Consider the following 11,828-nt stretch of genomic DNA (forward strand, 5'->3'; position numbering starts at 1 on the left):
TGTAGTCAGGGTAGGCCAGAATTTCTTCTCCCGTGAGAGCCCCTTTCAGCCGGACAAAGGATGTTTCCAGTTGGCTGCTCCATTCAAATGGAGGGCTCTGCTTCTTAGCCTGCTTTGGCTGGCCCACCAGGAGATCTTGAAGGGGCGCTGCTATCTTGGTGAAACCATCAATGAACCTTCGGTAGTAGCCCACCAGTCCAAGGAACTGCCGCACCTCCTTCACTGTGGTGGGTCTTGGCCAGTCCTTGATTACAGTGACTTTCTCCGGATCAGGTGCCACACCTTCTGCGCTGACCACATGACCCAGGTACTGTACCTTTGGCTTCAAGAGGTGACATTTGGACGGCTTGATCTTCAGGCCATATTTCGACAAGGATTCAAACACTTCTGCTAAGTGCTTCAGGTGGTCCTCATAAGTCTTGGAGTAGACTATTACGTCATCCAGGTACAACAGCACGGTTTCAAAGTTGTGGTGGCCCAAGCAGCACTCCATCAACCTTTGGAATGTCCCTGGGGCGTTGCAGAGCCCGAATGGCATACAATTGAACTCACAGAGGCCCATTGGTGTCGTGAATGCAGTCTTCTCCTTGTCCGCCTCTGCCACGGGAACCTGCCAATACCCACTGGTGAGATCCAAGGTGGAGAAATAGTTAGCTGACTTTAAGGCTGTTAGTGACTCCTCTATTCTGGGCAGTGGATAAGCATCTTTATGTGTAATGCGGTTAATTTGCCTGTAATCTACACACATTCTCATTGTACCATCTTTTTTCTTTACGAGCACTAGTGGAGCTGCCCAGGGGCTACAACTATCTCTGATAACCCCAGCCTCCTTCATTTCCCGTAACATTTCCTTGGCACACTGATACTGTGCGGGGGGTACAGGGTGGTATCTCTCTTTAATGGGATGATGATCACCCGTGGGGATTTGATGTTTAACCCCTTTCACCTGCCCAAAATCTAGGGGGTGTTTGCTGAAGACCCGCTCGTACTCCTGTACCACCCGGTAAACCCCATGCTTTTGGTGCGAGGGGGTGGAGTCGGTGCCTACATGTAATTTTTGGCACCAGTCTTCCGGCTGCCCCTTGGAGCCATTGTCTTCCGCCTGGTCGGACGGGATCAAGGGTTCCACTGCTTTAATGGTATTGTTACTGACAGTGTACAGTTTTGCTACAGTGGCGTACCGGGGCAATTTGGCCTCCTCCTCCCCACAATTCAGGACACGGACGGGCACTCTCCCCTTGCGGACGTCCGCTACCCCTCTGGCTATCAGGACTCCAGGCCTACTGTCTGAATACACTGGTTCTACCAAGGCATGGTAATCCTGACCCTTGAGGCCTATTGCTGCCCGACACCATATCAACATTTCACTTCTTGGGGGTATTACAATGGGGAGGGGGTCACTTACCCTCACACTGCCAATTTCTCCTCCGGCTAGCTCTACTTGCTGCCTCCTCATCAGGGCTCTGATCTCCCTCTGTAGGGCACGCTGCTGCCCGGAGCTGGCGGTTTCAGACGCCTGTTGCAACAAAATTATCACTTCGGCAATACAATTTTCTATCACATTTGTACCAAGGGTTAGCAGTGGGTCAGATTCTTTGCGATCTATATCTACAATTATCATCCCCTGACATGGCATGGTGATCGGCATTACCGGCGCTACAGTGGGGGCCGGGGCGACGGCGACTGGGACTACTTCGGCCGGTGCTGCGGCGCCCTGGGCGATGGCAGCCACCTGCTCTCCCTCGGAGTCGGACATCTTCCTCCCCCTTAGTGAACCTTACCAGGCTCCGTTCACTTTTCAAATTTTCTTCCGGGTCGCGCGGGGTTAACAGCGCTCTGCTCTGATGGCGCGCTCCCTTCGCGCTCTTTGTCAGGCACGCCCCCCTTCTTCCTGCGCTCGGCGCGGCTAATGGCGGCGGCAATTTACAACCAGTACACAGTCTTTTACACAGTTCTTCAGGCGCACAGTACCCGGTGTGACCGGGCACGAAATCCTGTTCGTGACGCCAAAGTTGACTCGCCCACCCCAGGGCTATGGGACACCCGGTGCCGGACCGGACTAGTCCGGTGGTAGTCAGTGGTGGCTGGGCCCGGCTCCGTGGCCCTGGTGGGTGTCAGTTGAATATGTGGCTTGAATTAAAGTTTGTGTTCGTGACGCCACCTGTGGTATGCGGCTACTAAGCCGCCGCTGCTGTGTGAGGCCTCCGGGATGATGATATAGCAGCTATGGTAGTACTGCTCCCCACAGGTGGAGCAATGCCCGGGGCACGGTTGGTGTTTGTGGAAGTCTATGGTGCTGCGTGACTAACACGGTGCAGGGCCGACCAGCAATGAAAGAAACAGGCACAAACAGTAGTCTCTTTACCTTCTCCTCTTTTACTCGGCAGAAACTTAGTCCAGGGAGACCGTCACAGATGGTAAAGATGATCCGGCCGGCCTGGAAGTGCCTGGGGTGATCTTTGGCCAGTTGAGTATGAGGCCTACTCCTTAATCTTTCTCTGCTGTGTTAGGACACTGCACTTTGGGTTTGCAATGGCCCTCTTGCTGCTGGGACTTGTTGTTCGTCCCCTTTTCTGTGTGGTAGACTGCGCAGGCCCTCTCTGGTGCTTCTCTGCTGGAGTCTACACCGGGCCCTTGGGATGCAGCTGTACCTTCAGATTGCTTCTGGGACAGGGGGCTTACAGCTCTCCTGCCCTCCGGATTCAGCTACCAGGGATGGATTTTATGCCCTGGCAACTACAGACTCCGATGTCCGAGTCCCTGCTGTGCCTCTCTGCTCCCCTTGCTTCACTGGGCCAAGCTATCCCAGCTCTAGGCCCCAGTTTACAAGGCAGCACTACTCTGCGTCTGCACTCTTTCACTCCTGTCTCCAGACTAACCCCCACTTCCTCCTTCCAGCCAGACTTAAGGAATGCTCCCTGAAGTTCCAGGTTCAGAGCTCCCCCTGCTGGCCGGAGGAAGAACTGTGTTGAGTGTTAACTTACTGGCCAATAGATCTCCCAATTACCTCCAGGCTCAGCATTAACCCTTTTGGGAGGGCAATGCTGTTGTGGCGACCAGGTCCTGGGGCGCCACACTCCCCCTTAGTTAAATTCAGTACTCCCGGACTGTAGAAACAAACATGACATGTTAGAACATTTCATCCCATTATGGGAGGCGCAAATACTTTAACGTTACAACCTTAAACATTACTATAAGAGTCCAGTGTGGCTCCCTGCCGGGTGTCCATTACACTGCTCCATGGGGGACCCGCCGCGTTCAAACCCCCAACGTAGGCTCTGGGCGTGCGTCAGAGCATTGATGACCCCACTCTATGCACGCCGGACGGGTTTTTCTTCAGGGGTGTTGAGCACACTGGTGCTAACTATGAACAATTTAGGTGTTGGCCACCCATAGTCCAGTGGCCCAATTGTCCATTTTCGCAATCAAAGAAAAAGAAAACATTTTGTACACAACATGACAGACATTTTGCATAACTATTTACATTCTAATAAGTACTCTTTCCCTTATACAGTTGACTCCCTATACCTTAGAGGGGGTTGTCCCCGAGTGCTGCGCTGGGACCTACGTAGCTCTGGTGTTTGCCCCTGACTACGTGGTGCGTCTTCTATCTCAGCACTACAGGTGGGCCTAACCCCCATAGGTAAGCGTGATGGTTGCCTTTGTGATCTAAGAGTCGCCAAGGGTATGACAGGTTCACCACTGACAGGGGGTTGATCCTCCTGTTCCACTGCTGGCGTGTCATCTCGTGCTGGAGCGGACGATTCTTTAGGTGGATCCGGAACCTTTTCCGTTTCTGGCTCGACCAACTGCGGAAACGTCAAAACTGGTACCACTATGGCATTGTTTATTCGGGTCCAAGTTTTGGGGAACTTTCCAAGGATGGTTTGAATCATCTCCCCTTCTTTCTCTTGACTTTGGGGACTTCCTTGTACTCCTTCCATTTCTCTTTGGATTCTGCACCGTTCAGGGCACGCTTTCAGGCGGTCTCGGGAAATTGCTTGATAGGTCTTGCCTTCATCTTTGCTTATGAGGCATACCTTACTATTGTCAAAGTTGGAGGGGATAATGGTGTAGGGCTCGCTTTCCCACTGATCATCCAATTTATGCGCCTTCCGCTTCTTCTTGAGGACTTGTTCTCCAGGTGCTAAGGGAGTTGCTGGGGCTGTTTGATTGTAATGCTGTTCTTGTCTCGTTCTTGCTTGAGACAGGCTCCTCTCTACGCACTCCTGGACCTTACGGTACCGCTGCTGCCGTTCTGTATCCCAATCCTCTATTTCTTGAACCGCCTCAGGCGACACAGTCCCCATCTCAAAGTCTACAGGCAACTTGCCTGGTCTGGCTCGCATCAGGTAAGCGGGGCTGCAGTTGGTCGAATTCACTGGGATGTGGTTGTACAGGTCTACCAGATCTGGCAACTTTTCTGGCCATTGGTTCCTTTCCTCCAGCGGTAGGGTCTTCAGCATATCAATAACCACATGGTTCATTTTCTCGCACAGTCCATTGGTTTGGGGGTGGTACGGTGTGGTTCGGATTTTCTTACAACCGTACATGTTACAGAACTCTTGGAACACTTCAGCCTCGAATGCAGGACCCTGATCAGTCAGTACCCTTTCCGGATAGCCGTGAGGTCGGCAAAAGGATGCCTGGAACGCTCTAGCTGCTGTCCTGGCTGTCTGGTCCTTCACAGGCACTACTACCAGGAAACGAGAGTAATGGTCCACAATGGTGAGGGCGTACACATAGCCTGACCGGCTTGGTGTTAACTTCACGTGGTCCAGGGCCACCAACTCCAGGGGCTGCTTTGTGACAATTGGCTGCAAGGGAGACCTTTGGCTGGCATCGTCTTTCCGCCTCAGGTTACACGGGCCACAGTCTCGGCACCACTTCTCGATCATCTTTCTCATGTGCACCCAATAGAACCGATCACGGAGTAGGGCCTCCAACTTCTTCCACCCGAAGTGTCCTGCGTTATCATGATACGCTGCTAGGACCATTGGAGCATCTCTCTGCGGAACCACTATCTGCCAGACAAGTTCATTTGTTCGATAGTTGACATATCTCTTGCAGAGCTTGCCTTGGTAGGTGAACAGTCGTCCCCTCTCCTTCCACAGCTGCTGGGCTTCCTCTGGAGCGTCTGGGCCAAGATGGGTCTCAGCTTGCGCTAGCTTCTCTTTGACCAATCGCACGGCCGGGTCACCGTTCTGTGTTTCTTCCCAATTATGGTGGAGTAAGGGGTTGACCGAGACCCCGTGCTGGCTTGAGCGCTTCACTCCCACAGCATGCTCACACTGGGACACACCTTGGTGATGGAAAGCCGGTAACTCTATCTCTTCGAGTTCATCCATGTCTTCTCCAGACTCGGGCAAGTGAGGCATTCTGGACAGCGCATCAGCATTGTTATTCTTCTTGCCAGCCCGATACTTGATGGTAAAGTCAAAGTTAGACAGCCGGGCCATCCATCGCTGTTCCATCGCACCTAACTTGGCTGTTGCCAGGTGTGTCAACGGATTGTTGTCCGTGAAGATGGTGAACTTGGCCGATGCCAGATAGTGCTTGAAGCGTTCAGTCACTGCCCAAACAATAGCGAGGAACTCCAGCTTGAAGGAACTGTAGTTTTCTGGATTCCTTTCTGTGGGCCGAAGCTTCCTACTGGCGTACGCTATCACCCTCTCTCTGCCTCCCTGTACCTGGGACAGAACTGCTCCCAGTCCCACGTTGCTGGCGTCTGTATACAGTACAAACGGTTGGCTGTAGTCAGGGTAGGCCAGAATTTCTTCTCCCGTGAGAGCCCCTTTCAGCCGGACAAAGGATGTTTCCAGTTGGCTGCTCCATTCAAATGGAGGGCTCTGCTTCTTAGCCTGCTTTGGCTGGCCCACCAGGAGATCTTGAAGGGGCGCTGCTATCTTGGTGAAACCATCAATGAACCTTCGGTAGTAGCCCACCAGTCCAAGGAACTGCCGCACCTCCTTCACTGTGGTGGGTCTTGGCCAGTCCTTGATTACAGTGACTTTCTCCGGATCAGGTGCCACACCTTCTGCGCTGACCACATGACCCAGGTACTGTACCTTTGGCTTCAAGAGGTGACATTTGGACGGCTTGATCTTCAGGCCATATTTCGACAAGGATTCAAACACTTCTGCTAAGTGCTTCAGGTGGTCCTCATAAGTCTTGGAGTAGACTATTACGTCATCCAGGTACAACAGCACGGTTTCAAAGTTGTGGTGGCCCAAGCAGCACTCCATCAACCTTTGGAATGTCCCTGGGGCGTTGCAGAGCCCGAATGGCATACAATTGAACTCACAGAGGCCCATTGGTGTCGTGAATGCAGTCTTCTCCTTGTCCGCCTCTGCCACGGGAACCTGCCAATACCCACTGGTGAGATCCAAGGTGGAGAAATAGTTAGCTGACTTTAAGGCTGTTAGTGACTCCTCTATTCTGGGCAGTGGATAAGCATCTTTATGTGTAATGCGGTTAATTTGCCTGTAATCTACACACATTCTCATTGTACCATCTTTTTTCTTTACGAGCACTAGTGGAGCTGCCCAGGGGCTACAACTATCTCTGATAACCCCAGCCTCCTTCATTTCCCGTAACATTTCCTTGGCACACTGATACTGTGCGGGGGGTACAGGGTGGTATCTCTCTTTAATGGGATGATGATCACCCGTGGGGATTTGATGTTTAACCCCTTTCACCTGCCCAAAATCTAGGGGGTGTTTGCTGAAGACCCGCTCGTACTCCTGTACCACCCGGTAAACCCCATGCTTTTGGTGCGAGGGGGTGGAGTCGGTGCCTACATGTAATTTTTGGCACCAGTCTTCCGGCTGCCCCTTGGAGCCATTGTCTTCCGCCTGGTCGGACGGGATCAAGGGTTCCACTGCTTTAATGGTATTGTTACTGACAGTGTACAGTTTTGCTACAGTGGCGTACCGGGGCAATTTGGCTTCCTCCTCCCCACAATTCAGGACACGGACGGGCACTCTCCCCTTGCGGACGTCCGCTACCCCTCTGGCTATCAGGACTCCAGGCCTACTGTCTGAATACACTGGTTCTACCAAGGCATGGTAATCCTGACCCTTGAGGCCTATTGCTGCCCGACACCATATCAACATTTCACTTCTTGGGGGTATTACAATGGGGAGGGGGTCACTTACCCTCACACTGCCAATTTCTCCTCCGGCTAGCTCTACTTGCTGCCTCCTCATCAGGGCTCTGATCTCCCTCTGTAGGGCACGCTGCTGCCCGGAGCTGGCGGTTTCAGACGCCTGTTGCAACAAAATTATCACTTCGGCAATACAATTTTCTATCACATTTGTACCAAGGGTTAGCAGTGGGTCAGATTCTTTGCGATCTATATCTACAATTATCATCCCCTGACATGGCAATTCCACCCGCCCCACTTTAATGGTTACTTCTTTGTACCCAATTTGAGGTAAGGGCTGACCATTACTGGCCACAATCGTTAAATCATCATCTGGGCCATGGTCAATGTCTGAATCAGCCCAATATCTTTTGTACAGTTTGTGGGGGATGGTTGTTACCTGGGACCCCGTATCCAGGAGGGCATTCAAAGGGATCCCATCCAGCACAATGGGAAGGACCGGGCGTCCTCCCACATACTTGCTGCGGCTGGGGGTTGAGCCGGGCTTCCTCACACCTGGGGGTTGGCTCCTGGCCCCAGGCTCGGCCCGTTTAAAGGACAGCGTCGTGCAATATGGCCCGCCTGGCTGCAGCGGCGGCAGATCGGTTGTCCTGTTGAATCATACCGGTCTGTGTCTCTGCCTCGGGTCGGCGGAATCCTCCTCTGTCGCATCCATGGGACGTCATCTGGGCTGGAGGCCAACTCGATTCTTGCAGGCGATGGGGTCACTTGTAGAGACTGCACGGTCTTGGCAAGGGCAGCCACAGTCTTGGTCAGCTCCTGGAACTGCTGTCTGAGCTCTGCAGTGGGATCCTTATCCAGGGACTGCGCCTCAGCCCCTGCAGTGGCTCGTGTTGCAGGCACCACCCCGGGGTACGTGATAGCAAGAGGCCGGAGGGGTACTGGGTCATTCGGTGTAGATTCTCTCAGTACCCTGATGGCCTGGTCCTTAAACTTGGCAAAGTCCAGAGCAGGGTTCTGCAGGACCAGGATACGCAGCTGGGTCCTGTGGGCATCTGACAGGAGCCCCTCTATGAACTGCTCAGTTAGGAGTTTGTCTTCTTCACGTACACTCTCTGGGTCCACCTGTTTAACTGCTTTCAGGGCCTCTTGCAAGTTTAAGGCATAGTCCCTTATGCTGTCCGTGGCCCGTTGCTTGCACCCAAAGAATCTCATCTTTATCTCTGCTGCGGTGCGGGTGTCAAAAGTACTCTTTAGCTTGGCCAGTATCTGGGCTGCTGTCCCTTTATCTGTATCAGGCCAGGACTTCGCTTCACGCTGGGCCGCGCCGGCTAGCTGTCCCATTACTATGCCCACCTTCTGGCTCTCAGTCAGAGGATACACCCGGAACAAGCTGTGCAGGCTTTCTCTGAAGTCACTCAAGGTATGGGACTCCCCGGAGTACTGCGGCAGCCATTCTGCTCCTGGTATGTACGGCATGGTGATCGGCATTACCGGCGCTACAGTGGGGGCCGGGGCGACGGCGACTGGGACTACTTCGGCCGGTGCTGCGGCGCCCTGGGCGATGGCAGCCACCTGCTCTCCCTCGGAGTCGGACATCTTCCTCCCCCTTAGTGAACCTTACCAGGCTCCGTTCACTTTTCAAATTTTCTTCCGGGTCGCGCGGGGTTAACAGCGCTCTGCTCTGATGGCGCGCTCCCTTCGCGCTCTTTGTCAGGCACGCCCCCCTTCTTCCTGCGCTCGGCGCGGCTAATGGCGGCGGCAATTTACAACCAGTACACAGTCTTTTACACAGTTCTTCAGGCGCACAGTACCCGGTGTGACCGGGCACGAAATCCTGTTCGTGACGCCAAAGTTGACTCGCCCACCCCAGGGCTATGGGACACCCGGTGCCGGACCGGACTAGTCCGGTGGTAGTCAGTGGTGGCTGGGCCCGGCTCCGTGGCCCTGGTGGGTGTCAGTTGAATATGTGGCTTGAATTAAAGTTTGTGTTCGTGACGCCACCTGTGGTATGCGGCTAATAAGCCGCCGCTGCTGTGTGAGGCCTCCGGGATGATGATATAGCAGCTATGGTAGTACTGCTCCCCACAGGTGGAGCAATGCCCGGGGCACGGTTGGTGTTTGTGGAAGTCTATGGTGCTGCGTGACTAACACGGTGCAGGGCCGACCAGCAATGAAAGAAACAGGCACAAACAGTAGTCTCTTTACCTTCTCCTCTTTTACTCGGCAGAAACTTAGTCCAGGGAGACCGTCACAGATGGTAAAGATGATCCGGCCGGCCTGGAAGTGCCTGGGGTGATCTTTGGCCAGTTGAGTATGAGGCCTACTCCTTAATCTTTCTCTGCTGTGTTAGGACACTGCACTTTGGGTTTGCAATGGCCCTCTTGCTGCTGGGACTTGTTGTTCGTCCCCTTTTCTGTGTGGTAGACTGCGCAGGCCCTCTCTGGTGCTTCTCTGCTGGAGTCTACACCGGGCCCTTGGGATGCAGCTGTACCTTCAGATTGCTTCTGGGACAGGGGGCTTACAGCTCTCCTGCCCTCCGGATTCAGCTACCAGGGATGGATTTTATGCCCTGGCAACTACAGACTCCGATGTCCGAGTCCCTGCTGTGCCTCTCTGCTCCCCTTGCTTCACTGGGCCAAGCTATCCCAGCTCTAGGCCCCAGTTTACAAGGCAGCACTACTCTGCGTCTGCACTCTTTCACTCCTGTCTCCAGACTAACCCCCACTTCCTCCTTCCAGCCAGACTTAAGGAATGCTCCCTGAAGTTCCAGGTTCAGAGCTCCCCCTGCTGGCCGGAGGAAGAACTGTGTTGAGTGTTAACTTACTGGCCAATAGATCTCCCAATTACCTCCAGGCTCAGCATTAACCCTTTTGGGAGGGCAATGCTGTTGTGGCGACCAGGTCCTGGGGCGCCACACACCTCACTTGCGGCGCGGACGAGCGTTGCTGCTGCGGTGGGGTCTCGGCGGGCCGGGCCTAGCATGGCGGCGGCCTGGGTCAGCGTCACACCCGCGGCATGGATGAGGGTCGCGGTGGCAGCCGGTTCTCTGCGGGCCGGACTGGGCGTTGCTGCAGGGACCGGGTCTTGGTGGGCCGAGCAGGGCATCGCTGCGGTGGCCTGAGCTTGGCGGGCTGCACCTGGCGTGGCTGCGGCCTGCTTCAGCGTCGCCGCGCCGGACGCCTCTTCAGGGACCGCGGACGTGACAGCAGGGGTCGGGGCACTCGCGCTGGCAGGGGCATCACTGGACTCACCCATCGGTGGCAGCATCGGGGTCTGAGTCGTCACCGCCCGGTCTGGCACTCGGCGCGCGGCTCTCCCCTCATAGGCCTGAACCGCCGCGGTCATTCCCAGGAACTCCGCACGTCCCTCTCTGATCAGCCTTCCGACCCTGGCCTCCAGTTGATCGCAGAACTCGGCAAGCTCCCGACACCACCAGGCAGCGGAGCCTGGCTCTGGGTCTCTGCATTCAGACGCCATTTTCTCTAACAACAAGCTGCTGGCTTCTTTTCCGTTCCGCCGTCTCTGGACGCTTCCGCTCTCTCCACAAGCGAGGTCAGAACTCTGCAGGGGATCTCTGGGTAGCCACACCTCTTCGTGGGCGGTAACTTCTCCCAGCGCGGGCTGCTGTTGTTTTTCGGCGCGCTTTTCATGGTGGCAATATGGCGGCGCTTCCAATTTTCCAAGCGGACCGCCCAGGCACATGGTCACCTGTCTGAACAGGTCTAGTCCTTATCCTGTTCGTGACGCCAGATGTGAAGCCCCGCAAGTATTGTGTCGGTGCATTACCTTCAGGGACTCCACTCAGCTGGATCTTGTTACAGGTAGGGAATCTTCTATTTGTCGTGACGCCACTCTCAGAATTGCGGTCAGTGGGGACCGCCACTGCAGATTAAGGGATGCCTGGGGCTGATGGTGGGTGCAGTCGGTTGTAATAGCCTCCTGAGAGTGAGGCAAGCCCCAGGGCCCTGTGTAGGTGTGTAGTACCACAAGGCGCAGAATAACTCCACACACGCAGAATGTCTTTCAGGGGTTTTACTCACTTCAGATGGCAGGGTGAGTAACCCGGGCGTAGCTGGGATGAACCAGGGTGGAACCAGGTATCCTTCAGGCTGACTTCTGATGGTGACTACCAACTCGCCTTCCTTAGCCCTTGGTGGTTTGGGGTAACCCCGACTTTTAGTCCCTATGGGGGTCACCCAGGGAAGTTGCTGAAGCCTCTCTCCCCTTCGATTGCCGTTTGCTTGTTGCCTGGGCCAGATCACTCCAGCTGCTTGCCTCCTGTGAACTATGGGCCCTAACTGTGGCTACGTGGCTGCAGCTTTTAGGTGTTGTGGTGTGGGCTTTGAGGGCCCCACACCGGCAGGTTTAGCAGGGAAAGGTGGATCTATCCCCGCTCCGGGATCTGCCGCCCGTTTGGGCCTGGTACTCCCTAGCAGTCTCCTTACTTCCCACTCCGTGCTCTCCCTTTAGCTGGAGATGGGTTTCGGGTAGCACTCCTAGGTGACCGTTCTCCCCCGTCGGTAGCCACTGCGCGGACGCTGTCAGACTGCAACAGCCCCAGGGGTAGGGGTCTGCTCTCTTCGGAGCTCCCTGGACTCTGCACTGAACCGGCTCACTGCTCCTCCTCTCCTGTTCTTGCCTACGCCACCTAGCAACCAGGCTCTCTTACCACACCCCTTGAGAGGAGATGGAGGCTTTTGGCCCCCTCCACTATTCCAGT

Source organism: Anomaloglossus baeobatrachus, chromosome 10, assembly GCF_048569485.1.
Source record: "Anomaloglossus baeobatrachus isolate aAnoBae1 chromosome 10, aAnoBae1.hap1, whole genome shotgun sequence".
In the NCBI taxonomy this organism is placed as follows: domain Eukaryota; kingdom Metazoa; phylum Chordata; class Amphibia; order Anura; family Aromobatidae; genus Anomaloglossus; species Anomaloglossus baeobatrachus.